At 41.0% G+C, this 12,005-nt stretch overlaps 1 long non-coding RNA gene across 1 annotated transcript in view; it reads right to left on the bottom strand.

Annotated features, from left to right (window-relative positions):
* Positions 1 to 3,556: 3,556 nt before the first annotated feature.
* The window catches only part of LOC142241038 (uncharacterized), a 360,681-nt gene continuing 352,232 nt past the window's right edge, over positions 3,557 to 12,005 (bottom strand). The window contains exon 2 of the long non-coding RNA XR_012723462.1: positions 3,557 to 3,773. This is a non-coding gene — a long non-coding RNA (uncharacterized LOC142241038). The remainder of the gene's footprint in view (positions 3,774 to 12,005) is intronic.

Genomic DNA, 12,005 nt, shown 5'->3' with positions numbered 1-12,005 from the left:
CAGTTGAGCTTCCGGATTCTTGAATTGAAGCAACCATCGTAGAGCTGAGTGATCAGTCCTTAGCAAGAAATGTTGTCCATACAAATATTTATGATAATGTTTTACACTCTCTATGACGGCTAGCAGCTCTCGTCGCGTTACACAGTAGTTCTTTTCGGGCTTGGACAACGTTCGGCTGAAATATCCGATGACCTTCTCCTTGCCGTCTATCTGTTGGGATAGCACACCTCCAATACCATGCGCGCTAGCATCTGTATCCAAAACAAATTTTTCGCCCGGAATAGGATACGCTAGAACAGGAGCTGAACATAAAAGTTCTTTTAAATGTTGGAATGAATCCTCCTGTTCGTCGCTCCACTGGAACTTCTGACCTTTTTGCGTCAATTTATGGAGACTAGCGGCGATGCTTGCGAAGTTTGGGACGAATCGTCGGTAATATGTACATAACCCAAGGAAACTTCTTAATTCGTGGAGATTTCGGGGTCGTGGCCAATCTCTGACAGCTTGGATTTTGTCTTCATCGGTTGATATGCCCTCTGCAGTCACATGATGACCCAGGTATTTAACTTCCCGCTGGAAAAGGTAGCATTTCTTTGCGTTAAGGCGTAGACCAGCGGCTGACAATTGCTGGATAACGTCCTTCAAGTTCTTAAGGTGCTCGTCAAATGTTTTGCCCATCACTATGATGTCATCCAAGTATATCAAGCACGATTTCCAGTGCAACCCCTTCAGTACCCGCTCCATCAATCTTTCGAAAGTAGCTGGAGCGTTGCAGAGCCCGAACGGCATTACATTGAATTGCCAGAGACCGCCATTAACGCCAAAAGCCGTCTTTTCCTTGTCTTTCTCCGCGATCTCTACTTGCCAATATCCACTCTGCAAATCAAGCGTAGAAAACCATGTTGTTCCGGCTAGTGTGTCCAACGTGTCATCAATGCGTGGAAGCGGATAACTGTCCTTTTTGGTGACATCATTTAGTTTTCTGTAGTCCACGCAGAATCGGGTACTTCCATCTTTCTTTTTGACCAGCACAACTGGGGAACACCAAGGACTTGATGATGGCTCGATCACTCCACTCTCCGCCATTTCCTTTATGAGCTTTTGAACTTCGTCTCTTTTTGCCAGGGGAACACTTCGTGGTGCCTGTTTTATGGGCCTTTCTTCTGCGGTTTTAATTTCATGTTTCACTACAGATGTTCTTCCTTGATTTCCCTTTTCAGAAGCAAAAGCAGAGGCGTTTTTCCACAACAATTGCTTGGCTTTATTTCTCTCTGACGGCGATAGATGACGTGTCCAAGCCTCGAAATACCCTTCTAGATGTTTTCTCACTGCTCCATGTGTCTTTGATGAGTTGCCTTCCAAATTGACTATTGCCTCGGCTGGTGTACATTTTCCAATATCAGAAAATTTTACAATTTGCTCATGATTGTCAGACAAGTTCAAGACACGGACTGGTATTAGTCTCTCTTCGTTCGTTGTTACCAGGGCATTTGCTATCAAGATGTTGTTGCTTTTGTTTTCTGCTGGTTCAACAACCCACAATTGGCCGACTTCACAATCTCCATCCATAGAAACCCATATAATTGCTTCGGCATTCGGTGGTATAGACTCTGACTGGCTCGTTGTCAAACGTCTGACAGGTGTATTCTCGTCGTATCCCACGTTTACCGTTATTTCGGTATCGCACCATGTCATTACACGACGCTTCATATCCAGATTGAGACCAAAAGCAATCATGAAATCCGCTCCAATTATAACTTCGTCTACTATATCGGCCACAATGAAATCATAAGTAACGGATTTGTTAGCAATAGTTAATTTTACGGTGACCTTTCCATATACGGTTGCGGGTTCCCCTGTAGCCGTGCGTAGCTTGACTCCAATCAGTGGTGTAACTTTTCCTTTTACTAAATCAGATCTAATGATAGACTTTGATGCACCAGTATCCAACGTCAAAGTACGCTTGTCGCCATTAATAACACCCGCAATAGTTAAATTGTTGTTTTTCTGTTGAACTATTGCTATGGAGATGGTGGGGCCATCGTCTGTGGGAGCCAGCTCTTGCCCCGCTGAACTAGCTCGATTTAGTTTAAAGGTGACTCACTTGACTGTGGGGTCACCTTCTTATGGCTGTTGTTTAATGGAGATGGTGATGTGGACCTTGACCGTTTGCGTCGTGCTTTGCATTCTCGAGCTAGATGTCCCGGCTTATCACAGTTATAGCATTTGATCCGGGATTTATTTGCCTCTTGCTTCATTTCTTGCATTGCCTGCTTCATGGCCTCTTTCATCGACTCAATAACGGACTTTGATTCATCGCACTCTGTCTCTACTTTACGTACCTTGTGAATTTGAGGCCGCGCTAGCAATCTTGCAGTCTCCTGTGCAAGTGCGAATGTTACTGTTTCAGCGAATGTAGCCTTTTGTGACGCATATGTTGCACATTTTATATCTGGGTCTCGAATTCCATTGACGAAGGTTTCAATCTTGATGCGGTCCACAAGAGGATGACTCTCACCTGGGTATGTCAAAAGCACTAGCCGCTCAACTTCTGTTGCGAAATCTTGTAGGGTTTCATTCGATTTCTGGATTCTTCCTCTCAATTCCATTCTGAAGATGTCCTGCTTGTGCTCTCCACCATACTTGCGTTGAAGTGCCGCTATTACTTCATTATAGTTATTTCTAGAAGCAGCGGGAATGCTTTGTATCACATCAGCAGCATTGCCCTTTAATGCCAATAGAAGTTCAATTGCTTTATCATCGTCATTCCACAAATTTCTACAAGCAACCATTTCGAATTGAAATTTGAAGACATCAAATGACGTTGAGCCATCGAAAACAGGAGTTTTGATTTTTGAGCCCTCGATGACGCGCATTGGACCACCTTTAATTTCCAGCTCTGACATTTTTTTCTCGATGTGCAGAAACTTCTCATCATGAACCATAATTTTCTCATCCACGGAAAGAACTTTCTTATCCAATTCCACAATTTGATTTTCTATATGGTCCACACGTTTCTCCATGCCTTCAGAAATTTGTTGTAATTTTTCGTTGAGAATTCTAGAATTTTCGTCGAATTTTTCTTCCAATTTTCTAGAATTTGTTTCCATTTGTAGGGCATTTTCTTTCAGCAATTTTCTAGAATTTTCTTCCATTTTTCTAGAATTCTCATCCATGATTTTTCTAGAGTTTTCTTCCATCATTTTGCTCAAAACATTGAGCATTGATGTGTAATCCACAACACTCGAAGCCACAGATGGAGTTTCTACACTGCTTGTATTGACGAGTATTGATTCATCAATGTCTTCCTTATAATCAAACTCATGCGTCGCAATGTCCATATTACGCCGTTCAAACTCTTCCAGTAGACGCTTTTGAAGCTGGGCCTTATTGCCTGTTGTCGGCAGCTCCAGTTTGCTCAATTCCTTTTTTAAGTCTTCCACACGAAGCTCATTAAACTTCATTGTAGATTTTTTTTTCCGTTATCCCACTTCTGACACCAATTGTTACGTTTTTATATTTAGGCGTTTTTAATTACCGGACAATTAAAACACAGTTCTTTTAAATAACGACAATCTACAATTTATTTACTATGACTTCACACTTTACAATTCGTTCACACTGAAGTTATTCGTTTGACGCTTTAATTAAGACTGACTCGTTAGCAGCATGCGAGCGCTTTTATATATGACGGTGTGGCAATACGAGAACATTCTGGTAGCACTACAATATTCTGGCAACGCCAGAACATTCTTAGACAATGCTAGAAGGATCTACGACCATTAAGTTACTCGTCTGGCGGCTGCCAAACACACACACACTCACACAGACACATGCTCGCATCACTACAACAACAATGACAATAGACAATGAGATGAAATGAGAATGCAGAATAACAAAGCAAAGGGGTTTCTATTCTATGAGAGAGTAAGAACTAACATTTCGGTAAGCAAACAAAAGAACATAAAAGAAATTCAGGAAAATACTAGAAAATGAATAGATGATTCCAACAAGTGATAGCGAAATTTTATCGTTACAATTTGAAATTTTAAATTAACGGAAACTAATTTAAATAAACTTATGTCTATAATTATCTAATTCGTAACAATATATTAGTTTTTTTGACCGGTGCAAAAAAGTTTCAAATACATTATGGATAGAACTTTGAAAGAAAAATTTGCCAATTGTTTAAATGATCTCGGAGATGGTGAGAGCGTTTTATCTGTTAAGGCGGCCACCGAAGATTTACATGCGTTGGAACCGGCTCGAGTGGAGCTAAATACATTATGGGACCAAGTTAGGCGGGCTTATGTAAACTGTCGAGGTAGGGTTCCAGTTGAGGGAGAAACTCCTATAGACAAGGATAAGCTTCGCGGTCATTATAAAAACGGTATGGACGTCTATAAGACAGGTTTAAGTACGATTAACACACAGATCTTGGCGCGGCAGGAACGGGAGAATCAGGAAAAATTAGCTAGGGAATCATTAATGACACAAAATCTGGCAGTAGACCCAAATTCGACCCCAAATTTACGATTACCACCATGTGACACCGAAATTTTTAAGGGCGGGTATAGCGAATGGCCTACATTCAGAGATTTATTAGCTGCAATTTACATAAATAACCCAAGATTAAGTAAAGTCGAGAAATTATTCCATTTAACCCAAAAGACATCGGGTGAAGCGCGAGAAATTATCACGAATGTACCCTTGACTAATGAGGGTTTCGACATCGCTTGGAGAAATCTAGAAAGTAGGTACGAAAATAAACGGATGCAAGTTAACGAACAGCTTAGGATTCTGTTTAATTTGCCTACAGTATCAGTTGAAAACGCGTCAACGATACAAAAATTACAACGCACAGTTAACACTTGTACACAAACTTTAGAGTCTTTGCTAGTAGACACGGGAGAATGGGACCCGATATTAGTATACCTTGTTTCAACAAAATTACCTCGTACATTTTTGGAAGAATTTGAGAACAGTTTAGAGGATTGTTCGACCCTTCCAAGTTGGCAGAAATTGGATGATTTTTTGTCACATAAGTTTAAGACATTGGAATCGGTGGGGAATATTAAGATTCAAAATTCGAAATATAGTCAATCAAGATCGGATAATGATAGAAGGGGGAATCGTGTTAATAGTTTTCATACAAATGTCACTCAGAAACATAATCCTTCGGGTTCAAGACTCAATAGTAATTCACAAGCCAACTATAATTCGAAAAATATTAATAATCCTAGTCACAAACAAAATGAAAGCGTTTGTCCAATTTGTCGGACAAATCATTTGTTGCGAAACTGTCCCAAATTTTTGGAAAAGTCACCCAATGACAGAATACAAATAACGAAAGAAAATCATCTTTGCTACAATTGTTTATTGGCCGATCATGGAGTTCGGGAATGCAAAAGTCGTTATAGTTGTAGGGAATGTAATCAGCGACACCCCAGTCTGTTACATAAGGACAATGTTGGCTCTGCCCCTACAAACACAACATACACACGAGACGCAGCACAATCTGGTGCAAGTGCTGTTGCTCTCAACACTTTAGTTCATCAAGTACGAGACGGAGCACAACCTAGCACAAGTGCAGCCGCTCTCAACACATTTGTTAATCAGGTTCAAGGTGGAGCACAATCTAGTGCAAGTGCTGCCACTTGTTCCACTCTAGTTCAATCATCGAATTCATCTAGTATACAGTCCACTTCTACTAATGAAACGACTAGTATAACGACTCTTACGTTGCAAGAAGACAGACCCACTCCACGACCCGAAACTACACTTTTGTTTACCGCTATCGTCCAAATCAAAGTAAAGGGACAGAGATATGACGCCAGGGCAATCATTGATCCGGGGTCACAATCGACATTTATTTCTGAAAGAATCAAAAACAGATTACAACTTCCTACAGTCAGGAATTTAGTTCACGTCACAGGTTTGAGTGACACAGTTGCTGAGACATCTACAAAGGCTTGTGTTTTTAATCTTTGTTCACGCATAGACCCTACTTTTGAATTAGAGGTTTGGGCACCCGTGTTAAAGACCCTTCCGTCTAATTTACCAACGCATACTCTTGATCGAACATTGTTTGATGAGTTCCGGCATCTTTGATTAGCCGATCCTCAGTTCTCCACAAAATATTTACAAGACCCCTCATTACTATTTACCGCACCACGCAGTTATTAAACCAGATAGAACGACCACCAAACTTAGAGTGGTATTTAATGCATCAAGCCCTACTTCAAATAAAAAGAGTCTTAACGATATTTTACATACAGGGCCTATTCTTCAACAGGATTTTAAAATGGCGTTTTTTTCAAATACGTTTTCAACGCCGATGTCACAAAAATGTATCGGCAGATATTAATAGACCCAAATCAAGCTTCGTTTCAAAGAATACTTTTCCGATTCTCCGAAAATGATCCAGTGGAAGATTTTGAATTGTTAACCGTAACTTTTGGCGTAAATTGCGCACCGTTTTTGGCAATAAGAACCCTGCTTCAATTAGCTGAAGATGTACAAGACTCATACCCTTTGGGCTCAAAAATAATCAAAGAAAATTTATACGTTGATGATGTATTAGCGGGTGGACACACGATTGAAGACACCATCGCCGGTAGAAAACAATTAACATCTGTTTTAGACTCTGCTGGTTTCGAGTTGAGGAAATGGACCTCTAACGACCCACGTCTATTAAATGATCTACATCCTGATTTATTATTGCCTGTCAATTGGTTAGATCTGTCTGAAGGATCGTCTACTAAGACCCTAGGCATTCGATGGAATGTAGCGACCGATACTTTTTCATTTAAAGCGCCAACTGTTGAAGAAAGAGAACTTTTCACTAAACGCGAAGTTTTATCGACAATTGCTAAATTTTTCGACCCTTGCGGCTGGCTTGCTCCGATCATTATAGTTGCCAAGTTAGTGATGCAGCATGTCTGGTTAGATAAAATAGGGTGGGATGACACATTAAAACCCGTAACCACTATGAATTGGAGAAATTTTGTGAAAAATAGCCCGATTATTAATACTATATCTGTACCAAGATGGAATCGATTTTCACCCTCAAGCGCGGTCGAAATACACGGTTTCTGTGACGCATCGGAAAGCGCGTACGCGGCAACGCTTTACATTCGAGTAGAAATCGGAATCCAAGTAGACACTTTTCTTTTAGCAGCCAAAACTCGTGTGGCTCCAATAAAGAAAATTTCTCTACCGAGATTAGAGTAATGCGGAGCGGTCATGTTATCAAAGTTAGCTGACGCAATTATTCCATATCTACAAATAACGCAATTTACGACACATTTCTGGACTGACTCCACCATAGTTTTAGCGTGGCTTCGTAAACCGCCGTGTTCTTGGAGCACTTTTGTTGGAAATCGGGTTTCCGAAATTTTAGAAAGCGTCGGTAATGACTCTGAATCGAACCCAGCCGATATCGCGAGTCGTGGTTGTTCACCAGATGAGTTAAAAGAACATCATTTGTGGTGGACGGGGCCGGAATGGTTGAAATTGCCCAGAGATCGGTGGCCCAAAACTCAACTCAACGCAGATACGAATCTTGAAGCTAAACAAGTTAAAGTTTTCGCGACAACTGTTTTCGAAGACCCTTTGACCCGTTTCTCGTCTTTATCACGCGCTTATCGAGTGCTATCGTATGTAATGCGTTTTTGGCGGAATACAGGTTCAAATCGGTCTCGGATTGCGTCGGAGGATATATCCTCCTCTGAACTCAATGATATAAAAACTCGTCTAATCATCGTTACTCAAAAACATTATTTTGCTGAAGAATATTTAGCTTTGACTCAAAAGAAGCGACTCTCGCCAAGCAGTAGTATTTTATCGTTTAACCCATTTATCGATTAGTTCAATCGCCGGCTCTTAAATATAGCGAACGCCATCCTATCTTAATTCCATACGACTCTCGGTTTGCTCTTTTATTTGTAGAATTTGTTCATAATAATGGTTCGTGTCATTCGATCGGAATTTTGGATTTTTCGTGTGAAACAATTAGTAAAAAAGGTTATTCACAATTGTCGGGTATGTTCTATTCATCGACACCGGACCCAAACTCAAATTATGGCATCCCTGCCACCAGAACGCACTATGTTATCTAGACCCTTTCAAAATACGGTGGTAGATTTTGCTGGACCCTTTGGGATAAAAAGTTTGACTGCTCGAGCTTGTCTTATTACAAAGGGTTATGTTTGTATATTTGTTTGTTTTTCGACCCTTTGGGATAAAAAGTTTGACTGCTCGAGCTTGTCTTATTACAAAGGGTTATGTTTGTATATTTGTTTGTTTTTCGACTCGCGCAATCCACTTAGAAGCTATTAGTGATTTGTCGACCCAATCCTTCATAGCCGCTTTAGATCGTTTTATAGGCAGAAGAGGGTGTCCGGAAAAAATATTCTTTATAGGTGCCGCGGAACTTATTAAAAAAGATAGGATCGCTTTTATGAAATTAATACAAGACACTACTGTTCAAAGACACGCGAATCAAAATTTAGAATGGAAGTTTATTCCTCCAGGGGCTCCCCATATGGGAGGTCTGTGGGAGGCGGGAGTTAAATCGTTCAAGACCCACCTTCGGAAAACGATGCCAAAAATGAATTTTACGTTTGAAGAATTATCAACTATTTTATCCCGCATAGAGGCTTGTCTTAATTCACGTCCGATTAGTCCAACTAGTGATGACCCTTCAGACTTAGAGCCTTTGACCCCAGGACATTTTCTGATAGGTTCTCCATTATTGACCCCAGCAGAACCCGATATTTCTGAAGGGAATGTGACATTAATCAATCGGTGGACACAATTAAAAGTTATTTCTCAGAATTTTTGTCAAAGATGGAAATCGGAATATTTGAATGAATTACATCGTAGATACAAATGGAAATACCCACAAAAAAACCTTGCAGTCGATGATTTAGTTATTATAAAAGATGATCACTTACCTTCAAATGAATGGAAACTAGGGAGGGTTGTCAAAACCTACGAAGGCGCTGACAAAAATTTACGAGTGGTAGACATTAGAACCGCTAGCGGATTGCTCAGCCGACCCATAACGAAAATAGTAAAATTGTTTTCGGACTGACTAGCATATCACAAATTCATCAAAAAACACGGTACTCACAAAACTTTTGTTACAGAAATGGCCGGAGTATTACCAGTCCGCGACCCCTCACCGAATGGACCCTCTCGCCCCAATCGTAGACACCGACCTGCACACTGGCAGTACGCATGTGGTCTATGCCAGGACGACCATCCAATAAGATCGTGCGGTTTCTTCCGCCGACAGACCCCATACCAGCGCTACGAAACGGTAGAGAGGCGCAGCTACTGCCGTAACTGCCTTGCGCGCAGTCATTTGGCTCCGGACTGCCCAGTCCTCACTGCGTGTCGGGAATGCAATCTCCGTCACCACACGATGTTGCATGGGGCTCCTCAGCTACGTGAAACTTTTGGACGCTATACGCCACCGCCGGTAGAGTTGCCATACCACCGATCTTCGGTTTTTATTCCTACAGCCCAGGTGGATATGATGGCTGAGGAGTCTGAGGACTGGGCCAGTGTAAGAGTGCTTTTATGCCAAGCTGCCACACACACACACGAGTTGCTGCATCGACCGTCACCCGGCTCCGAATCCCAACAAGGGAAAAGGATGGTCGTACGTTCGCTACAAGCCGACTTAGGGCACGACGCTATGGAAGTCGCCTGGTGTATAAGCTCAGAGCTTTGGTGACCCGCGACCTACCCAGACGCCCATACTCAGACTCCATCCTTGAGGACCCTGCCGCAAATATGGAGGCTCATGAGTTGGCCGATATCGATCCTAGAGGCAATGAGTCCATCGACATCGAAGTGGGCGCTAGTGCTTATGCCTACTTGCGGCGAGATGGAGTCGTACAGACGGGCCTTGGAAGAGTTTTTGCCCAACTCACCGATTGGGGCTACGTTTTCGTGGGGCCTGTCAGTAGTCCAACCGAGGTCAGCAACTAATAAGGTAAGGTAAACTACACTTTTTAATCGTCGTGTCCTTTTGTTTTTCTATTTGTTTACCTCTAAAGTTGCCCTTTGATCGATGCTTGTAGTTTTGTCGCTAAGCTTTGCATCGGCTACTAAGCATCACTCAAGAGGGCAACGAACCAGTCTGGAACCGACAACCAACACGCGCACGCATAATCGATCTCCCCCCGCGATAAGTTACGAGTGTAGTGAACGATATTTGAAACAAAATATAATAAATAAAATAGAATTGTTTGTGAACATTTAAATTTACAAAGAACATTTACAGGTAAACAATTAGTGAAGACAATCAGTGAACAGTGACACATAAAGACACATCAACATCCAATCAACCCATTCCCCAATCATAAACCCAAAATGAAAAGTGCCGGCCACTAACAACAAACATCATCAACAAAAACCACCAGAACAAAATCACAACACAAAATACATACATTTGCCTTAATACTATATTGCACAAAAATTCCATGTCAATTGCACTCAGTATTTGTACTTAAAACTATATTGCACTATTCCCTATTGTCAATTGAATGTAAATTGAAACAACCCTTAATTACACCCTTTCCTAAAGTTGAACTAAAATTGAATTTTCTTTTGTAAATATTTTCTAAATCTAAATATAAAACTGCCATTTAAACTTAAATCTAGTAATAAATAATGCATTTGGATTAAAATTACATTAAAATACACTACAAAAAAACGAAAAAATAAATATTCCTGAATTTAAATTTAAAACCTAAAATTTCTTCCAGTGTTATAATTTCGAAAGGCAAACTAATTTCACTTTCCAGCATTTTTACTAGTTCATCCCCGAACAGTAGGTAATATCCATAAGGTTTGATTTATTCGGTCTTTGTAATTTGAAATGTTAGGAACTTGATGGGAATGTGCTTTATAGTCTTTCATGTGGTGGGGAATTATCTGGAAGTAAAGAAATTTTAGAAATCGATCATTTTACAATTTTATTTTTCATTAGAACGGGTACCACCCTTATTCGTCCATCGGGTCCAGGATGAGTTTCTTCAATGCGCCCAAGCATCCATTGTCCAGGTTTACATCATTCATCTGCCACCAACACCTAATCACCAACCTTTGGATCGGCAAACAAGTTGTTGGTTCTCCAACTAAGAAATGTGCAGGAGTTAGTGGCTCAAAGTTTGATGGATCTGACGATCTGGCAGAGAAGGGTAGTAAATTCCTCAAATGTGAGATTCCGGTCATTAGTAATCCTCTTGACGTGATATTTAACAGATTTCACACCAGCTTCCCAGAGGCCACCAAAGTGTGGGAAGCTGGTGGATTAAAATGCCATGTCGTACATATAAGGCTCAAGTAATGCCTAAACTCATCAGGCAATGTCTTTGAGCTCCTGTTACTTAGGATTTTAAGTTCCTTTGAAGCACCCACAAAATTTTTACCGCAGTCAGAATAAATATGCGTACATGCTCCTCTTCGGGATATGATGTAGTGGTCATATCGGTTACCGCTTCCAGGTGTATAGCTTTTGTGACCATACAAATGAAAAGACAAACATATCCCTTTGAGAAAGCGAATGAACGAATTGTTGAATTTTTAATTAGTATCGGTCCGGCGTAATCAACGCCACTTTGTTTAAACGGCCTTGTTACATTTAATCGCACCGCGGGTAGGTTCCCCATTACCTGCTGGGCTGTCTTTGCAGTGTGTCTATAGCACCTGATGCACTTATGTATTACACCCTTAGCAAGCTGGTTGCCTGATACAATCCAAACCCGACGGTTAACGAATGACAGGGTTTGAAGATTATAAAACCTTGAGAATATGTCAGGGTAAAATTTTGTCAGTGTAGCATTAGAAGACATCCTTTTGGATTTCTCCTCCTCAGAAGTATGTAAGTTCGTTATGTTGGTGGGCCAAGATGATTGTGATTCGTAAAGGAATTTCGGTCCAAACCACCAAGATTTGTGATCAACTAGTTCTTCAGCCGAAATTCCCCT

This window comes from Haematobia irritans, chromosome 1 (assembly GCF_050003625.1).
Source record: "Haematobia irritans isolate KBUSLIRL chromosome 1, ASM5000362v1, whole genome shotgun sequence".
Classification (NCBI taxonomy): domain Eukaryota; kingdom Metazoa; phylum Arthropoda; class Insecta; order Diptera; family Muscidae; genus Haematobia; species Haematobia irritans.
This window is presented reverse-complemented; position numbering and strand designations above follow the sequence as displayed.